Source organism: Antedon mediterranea, chromosome 4 (assembly GCF_964355755.1).
Source record: "Antedon mediterranea chromosome 4, ecAntMedi1.1, whole genome shotgun sequence".
NCBI lineage: Eukaryota > Metazoa > Echinodermata > Crinoidea > Comatulida > Antedonidae > Antedon > Antedon mediterranea.
In genome coordinates this window covers 19,840,549-19,849,267 of record NC_092673.1, presented here as the reverse complement: position 1 = coordinate 19,849,267, position 8,719 = coordinate 19,840,549, and the positions used below count along the sequence as shown (strand labels likewise).

Genomic DNA, 8,719 nt, shown 5'->3' with positions numbered 1-8,719 from the left:
TCATTATTTGTATATTTTATATTGTGTTCTATGTCAATGAAGATGTTTTCTATATTTACAGGTTGGCGGAGAAGTATTTATGATAATAACCACAAGCAGAACGGAATCACGTGATGCTGATGACAATTTTGAACTCTATACTCCATCATCACCAATAATTAAATTAGAAGGGAGTATGTTCGTAAGTTACGGAGCCATACCATCACACGAATGTTATGATATAACATTTTTTGAGCGAGATGGGGAGTACTTTTTAAGTCAGTCGAATCAACGAAATGGCAATGATGGAAGCAAAACTGATTCAAGTTTTAACATATACCAATGGGTGTAGAAGACTACGATGTCAAGTCTGTGACTTACTGAGTTAATTCATAGCACTCACAATATTACTGTACTGATCCTAACTAATGATTTCAAAACTTGCACTAATTTCTGTAATCGCACGATTGTTTTTCGTTTCTTGAAAGTATCTTGTTGTGATGGCACTAGTTACAATCCGTTATGCGTGATTGACTAATAGAATTAAGTAATGCTTTAACGTCATACATATGTACATATGGAGAGAGATTTGTACTCGTGGTTCACTGTGAGTACGGGAGTCTGGTATTACGTCATACTATTGCAACAAGTTAGATGTTGTAAATAGTGTACGAATGAATTTAAGCTGTCGTTTTGTACAACAAACTACGAATATTATTGACCGAAATTAATTAAAGTTGTATTGTCCCCCAAAACATGAAAAATAAAGATGAAAAAAATCAAATTTTGAATAGACCATTTTGTAGTTATAATAAAGTTATTCACTTTCGCCGAAAAAAAATCCGGAAAAAATATTGATTTCGCTTATAAAAAATCAAAATAAGTTTACCATTTTTTCGAACTCATAAGTTCAGAAATTCCAAAATAACGATGGTTAGCTAACAGCTCATAAATATGCATGATATGTTAATGAGTATCCAAACAGGGGAGATCCGATCTGTTCACCACGTAAACAAACATGTGCGAAGAACAGAAGAAAGTGCTGGGGTTTCCCTGATCGTATGATGTAAAAAGCTCTGCCGTTAATTTGCTGGTAAGTAGAATTCTATTTTAGATGAATGACACATCCTCCTATAATAGTTTTTGGCGTATAGTTATAGGCTTAGCTATCTAGGCTAGGGCTATAATATAAGCCTACTTCTACTATCTAGTAGGGCCTAGGCCTAGTTAGTACTGTAGTTTACTACTGTGTAGTGTAGTGTAGCAACAGCTGTAGGCAGGCAGATAATCGGGTCAGAAAAGTAGACGGGAACCCACTTTGAGGCCTAGCTATGTCCTATATATCGTACTCACCTAGCTAAGCCATCACTCCACAACTAGCTACAGGAAATAGGCCTACTATGTTGATGTACCACTGATATACATTTGGAGCTCGAATTAATTTTAAAGTCTAAAAAAAGACTAACTGATGACAAAAAACGAACATTTGGAAAATGATCAGCATACAGTACCAAAGAAGTTGACGGTAGAATAGATTGTTGTTGATAGCAACCAAAACAAAAACACTAGTAATTAGACTAGGCCTTTTTGAGGGAGGAGATGCACTTTTCAGGGATTCCTTACTGTACATTAGTACCCCAAATTGAAAACTTCAGATTCATGTACAGAAATAATAATTATATGTAAGCAATAAATTGTGAAATATTTAACTTTTCTATTTGACTTTTGTATTTATACATCATTGTTTTTCAATTTATAGACTTAAGCTAATGAAGACTGGAACAGAAGTTACACCCATACAGCATTTTAAAGGCAACTGGCAGTAGACTCGGTAGTGGAACACAGGATAAATATTGGATGACTATCATAAAGCATTAGGCAAATGTGTTGGTTGTTTTCCAGCTTTTAAAATGTTGTATAGTTTTCATAATTCGGAGCAATAACATTTGTATACAGCATTAAATAAATAAAAAATACTACTACAGTACATATGAGATAAAATCACCATAATTTTAATGTGTGAAGATTTACAGTACAGTACAGTAAAAAATGAGTTAATTACTAGTATATTTCATTGAATTTCTGCATTATTGTTGACAATTTATTTTCAACTATTAATTGATGTGTTGATTGTGGCATTACAGCAATAGCTTGTCTTCTGTGATTGTTCATCCATTTTAAAGTGTCATAGTAAGAAACGTTCAAATAAATATTGTGAATGTTGCTACCACATTTTGTGTTGATTTCTTCACCATTTTCCACTACTTGCTCATATTGTTCATTCAAGTGTGTTAATACCTATTAAAAGAAAGACATTATTTATTAAAATATGTACATAAAAAGTTTAATTGTGTGAATGTTGGTTTGAACGTTATTGCTTTGGAAGAATTTTCAACATAACGGTACTAAGTACTGTAAAGTACACATTCCAAAAAATATTTAACTTATTGGATGTACAGTATAGGCCTAGTTACAATTTTCACAAATTTATATTAGCATTAAAATCTAATTAATCATGAAGGAAAAACCAAGCACCATAATCTCTCCTGGCCCTGGTGGTGACCTTATTTTCTATTTTTGGCAGCCATTCACAAGTTTTCGCTTTTTGAGTTTCGCTGCTCTTATGTATAATTTTTTTTAATCACAAACTCTACATAGAAAAGAAAATTAAATGTTTTAAAATGAATGAAAAGTGATATGAATAATGATAAATTAAAGACTATTATTAATATTATAGTATTATACTAAAAATAAGACGAGTTGGTGGTGTCGAAATTCACACAAGTCACAATAAAACCATGGAGGTATAAAATATTTTATTTTTATACCTCCATGCTAAAACCTTATTCCTTACTCACAGATGAATGTTATAGGCCTAATCCTATTTAAAGCTAGGTTGGCAATAACTATTAATAAGGCTTACAATACAAGTTGTATCTATTAGTATTAGCTAGGCCTGCTACTCACTCAGGGTGAACCCTCACTCAGGCCTACAACTAGGCCTAGTACTACTACTACTACTAGACTAGCTACTACTCTAGGCCTAGCCAATAGATAGGGGATAGTACACTAGATAGCCAGTACAGCTGTAATGGGCTAGCTAGGCTTCCTATACTAACTAACAAAGCTGCACCATATAAACTACAGTTCTTACTTACCAATCTGCTAGGGCCTAGCCATAGTCTTTTCTTCAAGTACAGTAGGAGTTGTTTTTTTTGTTGTTAAACTACAGAACTTTCCCACATCGTCGTCTCGCCATATCACGTCGTATTTTTTTTCTGATGACCTAGAGGTCACATACACGCACAAGAATCATACAATATGCATAATTCATATTAAGCTAATTCAGGTCAAGGGTTAAATTAAACCGGAAGCCAGCTGGCTGCCAGCCAACCGACTTCCGGTTGACTATTTTTTACTTTAAATTACGATTTTCTAAGGTAAATCATTTTTTTTTTTATCCAATTTTTTTTCAAAGTGAATAACTTTTATGTATCATTAAAATGGCCTTTAAAAAAAAAAAATTTTTGTTCAGGGGGACAATACATCTTTAATCAAAGTGTGATGGCGCTTCGTAATTATTGTAATTCTTTTTATTGTTATTCCGTGGAATTGTGTATGTTATATATTTAAACACTGATAAATATTTTGCATTGGGGAATTGGTCTTGCACATCAAACCTTATACAAATCAAAGTTTAGGGATTCCCGAACCGAGACAGTACTACATTTTAGTATTCAAAATACGTTGTCGTTTTGTCATTTCTGGTACCGGTTGATCGGTGAAGGTTATGACTTGTAATACTAATAGGACATCTTCCTGGTTTATGTAAATGACGTAAGAATGGTTTTTACATTTACACAAAAGAAAATATATTTGGTATTACCATAACTTTGTCACAAAACATGGCGACTTGAAAGCGAGTGACTGGCCAGGCGGTTTATAACATCTTTCGAGACGAGTAGGAGGGTGACCCCGGAGTACTAGTATAGGCCTACAAACAGAGCCACTGACACTCGCATCCATTCATCTATAGGGAGCCACACGCCCTTAAGGCGACAGTGGATTTTCTGTTATTCCTACTCCTGGGCCTAATAAAAAATATACAAGAAAAATAAAATGTCAATATTACGTGAAAATAATTACATAATACATTGATTGATTGATTGATCACTGTACTGAATTGACTTCAGTAGTTTAAAGTTATAGCGCCCCCACTCTTGGAGCGGTCCTTTGGGCAGACATGATGAAAGAATGTGATGTGTTGACAATGAATGTTTTCGCAAGATTTTAGAGCAATAATAAGTTGTAAAAAGGTTACGACACCAGAACCGGTAATACATGGTTCACTATGTTTTTCTGTTTTACTTTATGTTAATTATAATGATATCAAAGGAGTATAAGTTCTCACCTGGAGCTAGCATTCTGTTGGATTGCGCTCGTATTGAGAGGCTGGCGGCGGGGTGTCACGAAAGCTCAGACCACGAAAGCTCAGACCCCCTAAGACCTAAGATCACGAAAGCTAAGACCCAACACCTAAGATTACAAATACTAAGATATACTACAGCTTAAAAACAATACTTGTTTATCCATACATAATTTTAAACACAGTAGGTTTCATTTATTACCATAAATATAATTTAATACTACCGCAAAACATAGATAAACTCACATTATTTTCGCCCGTTGAGTAAATGTATATTTTTTCTTTACAACAAACAAACTTGACGGGTTGTTTGTTGGTATATATTTACTCCATTGTGTTGATTCAGAGGATGTTTTTCTTACGCACCTGCCTTTCTTGTATTTTGACTCCAAATTTGTTGACTAACTTTATCCTGAACACCACACATTAAAATTAGGACTTATAAGTACTTTCAGAAGGAGAAACACATAATAACAAATAAATAAATCCTTTAAATTGATGATTTTACAGATGTGTTTCTTTGTATACTGTAATGTAACTCCTCGAGCTCCCCATGCTCAATGTTTTTGTTTCTATGGAGCGCCAAAAGAGCAACAATAATAGTACAAGTATAAAAACAGAAAGAAAACGAAACAAAAAAACTTATCATGATTTTTAAATTAAAATTTATTTGCCAGTATTTATTTCTTCGTACTTGCATGATTATACTATTATCATTACAATTTTACATTGTTCCATCCACACTGTAGATGGACTCCACAGAGTTTTCAGCCCTCTATATAATTTTTGCTCTTTTGACGTTCCATAGAAACAAAAACATTGAACATGGCCCATGGGCGATTTTTTTTCCGTACGAGAGTTCCTCCATCGGTTCGTTTCGGACTCAATCGACTCTTCGGTAAGCCACAGATACTCACTGATGCGTGACAGCAACAACAAAACGTGAGCAGCTTCTTTGCACGAGTGACAAATTTATACATACTATACTAGAGGCCTAATACTATACTCACTGTAAATTAATATAATAATAAATATTAATAGTAGTACTGAACGTCATTGTAATAACAATAATAGTCCTAGAATTTTAATAATATAATACTGTATAGGCAGCCACAAACCAATGTATGTACCATCAGATTCACAAACAGTAAAGGCTGGTTTCCTGTCGACGTAAGAAGTCGAATTTTGTAACGATTCTTGCGTTTCATACGTTTCTTACGTCTCTTACGAAAGTTGAGAAAAAATTGACGTCGTTGACGTTAGTCAAGATCGTGTCGGGCCGCAGAAAAACATCTGTAGTTATGCTGCTCCCGAAAGTTGAAATTTTAGCTGTGAAACACACGTCGTATGCTTACGTCGATTTTAGTGTTGTTACGAAAGTTGAAATTTTTTTCTTACGTCGGTCAGATTTATGACGTATTTGAAACAACATCTCTGATTGGTGTTTCTTTTTAGAGCGGGTTTTATCATTTTTCGCGCGAAATGTTGAATGATGTTATTGTACCTGTAGCTACTCAGCATCAGTGTCAGTGCAACTCAGCATCAGTGTCAGTGCAGCACACCAACATATTATTTTTAGTAGATAGGCTAGGCCCTAGTATTAGTAATAATACTTAATTAATACTGTACTAATAGGAATTGATTTGACCAAAATCTAATCAAACTAGCCTATAGGAGCCTAGGCTAGTAGGCCTATGTATTATTGTATGAATCAAAATATGAATGAATTATCCTGGCCCTTTAGGCATAGCCTTAAATAGTTTTCAAAATTAAAAAAAGGCAAATCATTTCGGGATTCCTATTATTATTAGACCTACCTAGGCCCTAGGCTAGGCCTTGGCCTATTGGCCCAGGCATACTCTAATCGAGCATGAGATAGTACTACCGCAGTAAGATACCCATTATTTACAGGCCTATAATAAGAATAAATTTAACAAAACAATATAAATTATACAAAATCAAGCAAACAATTTTTTTTGAAAGTTACATAATAATATTATATTGTTTACAAAGGGGCTTTCTATATCTTATCTTGTTGCAAATGTTCATTTTCGTGACGTTTCTACCGATGCTGATTGTTTATTGCACGTCCATAAATAAGAGTATTAGATTTTGATATGAGTTGTAAACTCCCTGATTAGAACATTATTAGGCATATTATTGACACTACTGTGCATTTGTAAAGTATGTACAACATCGTAAAGTGGGCTAAAATTATAGTAGTAAATACATACAAATGTTATTGTCCGGCTTTATTTCACTATAAGGACATACACATTACGTCATAACTCTTGTCGCTCATTGGTTGCTTGTTACGATTGCGCTTACGTCTCTTGCAAAAGTTGACTTCAAGTCAACTTTCGTAAGAGACGTAAGAAACGTGACGCAAGGGCGTTCATTCAAGCGTAAGATAAAAAATCCCGGTTTCCTGTAAAATCGGGAGAAAACGTCATAACGCAACAATTGTTAGGTCATCGGTTTCCTGTAAAATCGTTTGTCGTTACCATTTTTCTTACGTTGCGTCGATTTTGTAAATTTTCGATCGTAATCGGTTTCCTGTAAAATCCGCATTTCTTACGACAAATCGACGTAGTCGCAACAAAAGTGATGTTCTTACGTCGACAGGAAACCAGCCTTAACACACACACACAGCAGCAGCACTTTGTTGGTCGTCACAAGCAAGGCCAGCTAGCCTAGCCCTACGTGTGCTTCAATGTAGTATATTCCATCTACAGTACTATTTTTTATTTTAATAAAATGAAGTAGTAGGTTAGAAATTATATGTACAGAAGTAACACTAACAGATGTTTTTATCAAGAAAATTACAATTTTCTTCAGGTTTTTAAGTGTAACATTTGAAAAATTGTATACATTTAGGCCTAGTATTAGTAACATGTATTATGTATAGAAACATATGCTTGCTTATAACGCGTTTAATATCGTGTTAATTTAATAATTGATGATAGTATCACATATAATTATAAGCTTCCTGGAAAATGTGTTATTATTAAATGTATTTGTACTATTGCAGTCGTGTCAGTACCGTAATTGAATGTTTTTTACTTTGCATGTATTTTTTATGATTTTCCAAATTACATATAAACAATAATATTAGTTGTAGGCCTATAACTTAATTAAAACTCCAAAGTTGCCTATTATTAAAAGTCTGAAATCTTTTTTTCAAGATTGGGGATAATTAATACGTACACCTTTAACGTAAAATTTCCATTACCTTACAATATAAATATTAATTTAATAATATTATTTTAAAAGGTATAAAAAACATACACTGTGCATAGGAATTCCTACTGTACATAATCATTTTAAATTCAAAAGTAATACCTTGCATAGGCTTACACAAGCTAGCCTAGCCATGGGCTAGCTACAATACCATAAACGATAAGAAAAAGAGCCTCTCGTTCGCGACAAAATGTCGTTCAACTTCAAAAAATAATATCTGATACGACCTACTATTGGGTCGTAGACCTAAATATCTTCAATATGCTATTGGGTTCTTAATGTAATTACTAAGTAGGCCTAGTATATATTAATTAATGTCATCAAATCAAAACTCGTATTAGTGTAGATTTATTTTACTATTGTGAGAGCCTGTGTGAAAGTAAGCTCGCGGTTTGTAAATGTAAATTGTATTATGTTGTCACGCATCAGTGAGCTGACTTTACCGAATACCGAAGAGAGTCGATTGAGTCCGAAACGAACCGATGGAGGAACTCACGTACGGAAAAAAAAATCGCGGCCCATGGGGTAGGCCTACTGTACTGTAGGCTAGTCATTTTGTGTGCGAGAAAAACGTCTGTAAAATCATCAATTTAAAAATGTATTTGTTACTTTTTATGTGATTCTTTTTCATGAAAGTGCCAATTCTAAGGTGTGGTATTCAGAATAAATGTTAGGAGTTAAAATACAAGGCAGGTGCGAAAGATAAATATTTGTAATCTTAGTTAGGTGTTGGGTCTTAGCTTTCGTGATCTTAGGTCTTAGGGGGTCTGAGCTTTCGTGGTCTGAGCTTTCGTGACACCCGCTGGCGGCGATATTGTTTTAACCCCAGTAGTAGTTGAGAGTTATTCATTGTTTTAGATTGCTCATACCTTTATTGTTTGACCATTTATCATGATATGGAATAATGCATCTAATGTTAGAATCATTATAGAAGTAATTGATGCGTATCGGAAATTTATTTGACTATTATTAATATAGAATTTAGCCTAGAATAGACACCGTATTATTGCCTAAAGTACTATGATGGTGTGGGTGACTACTTCTTCGCATGCAGCTAAAGTAAAAGACGTCACG

The 8,719-nt window shown here is 34.0% G+C and overlaps 1 long non-coding RNA gene across 2 annotated transcripts; it reads right to left on the bottom strand.

The window, feature by feature from the left end:
- Positions 1 to 1,975: 1,975 nt before the first annotated feature.
- LOC140048083 (uncharacterized) lies at positions 1,976 to 3,187 on the bottom strand. 2 transcript variants are annotated; one of them, XR_011845053.1, is made up of 3 exons: positions 3,138 to 3,187; positions 2,515 to 2,629; positions 1,976 to 2,277 (listed from the first exon to the last, which is right to left on the bottom strand). It is a non-coding gene; the product is annotated as an uncharacterized lncRNA (long non-coding RNA). The 2 variants fall into 2 exon arrangements; XR_011845054.1 differs by lacking the exon at positions 3,138 to 3,187 and adding an exon at positions 2,908 to 2,949.
- Between the last annotated feature and the right edge of the window lie 5,532 nt (positions 3,188 to 8,719).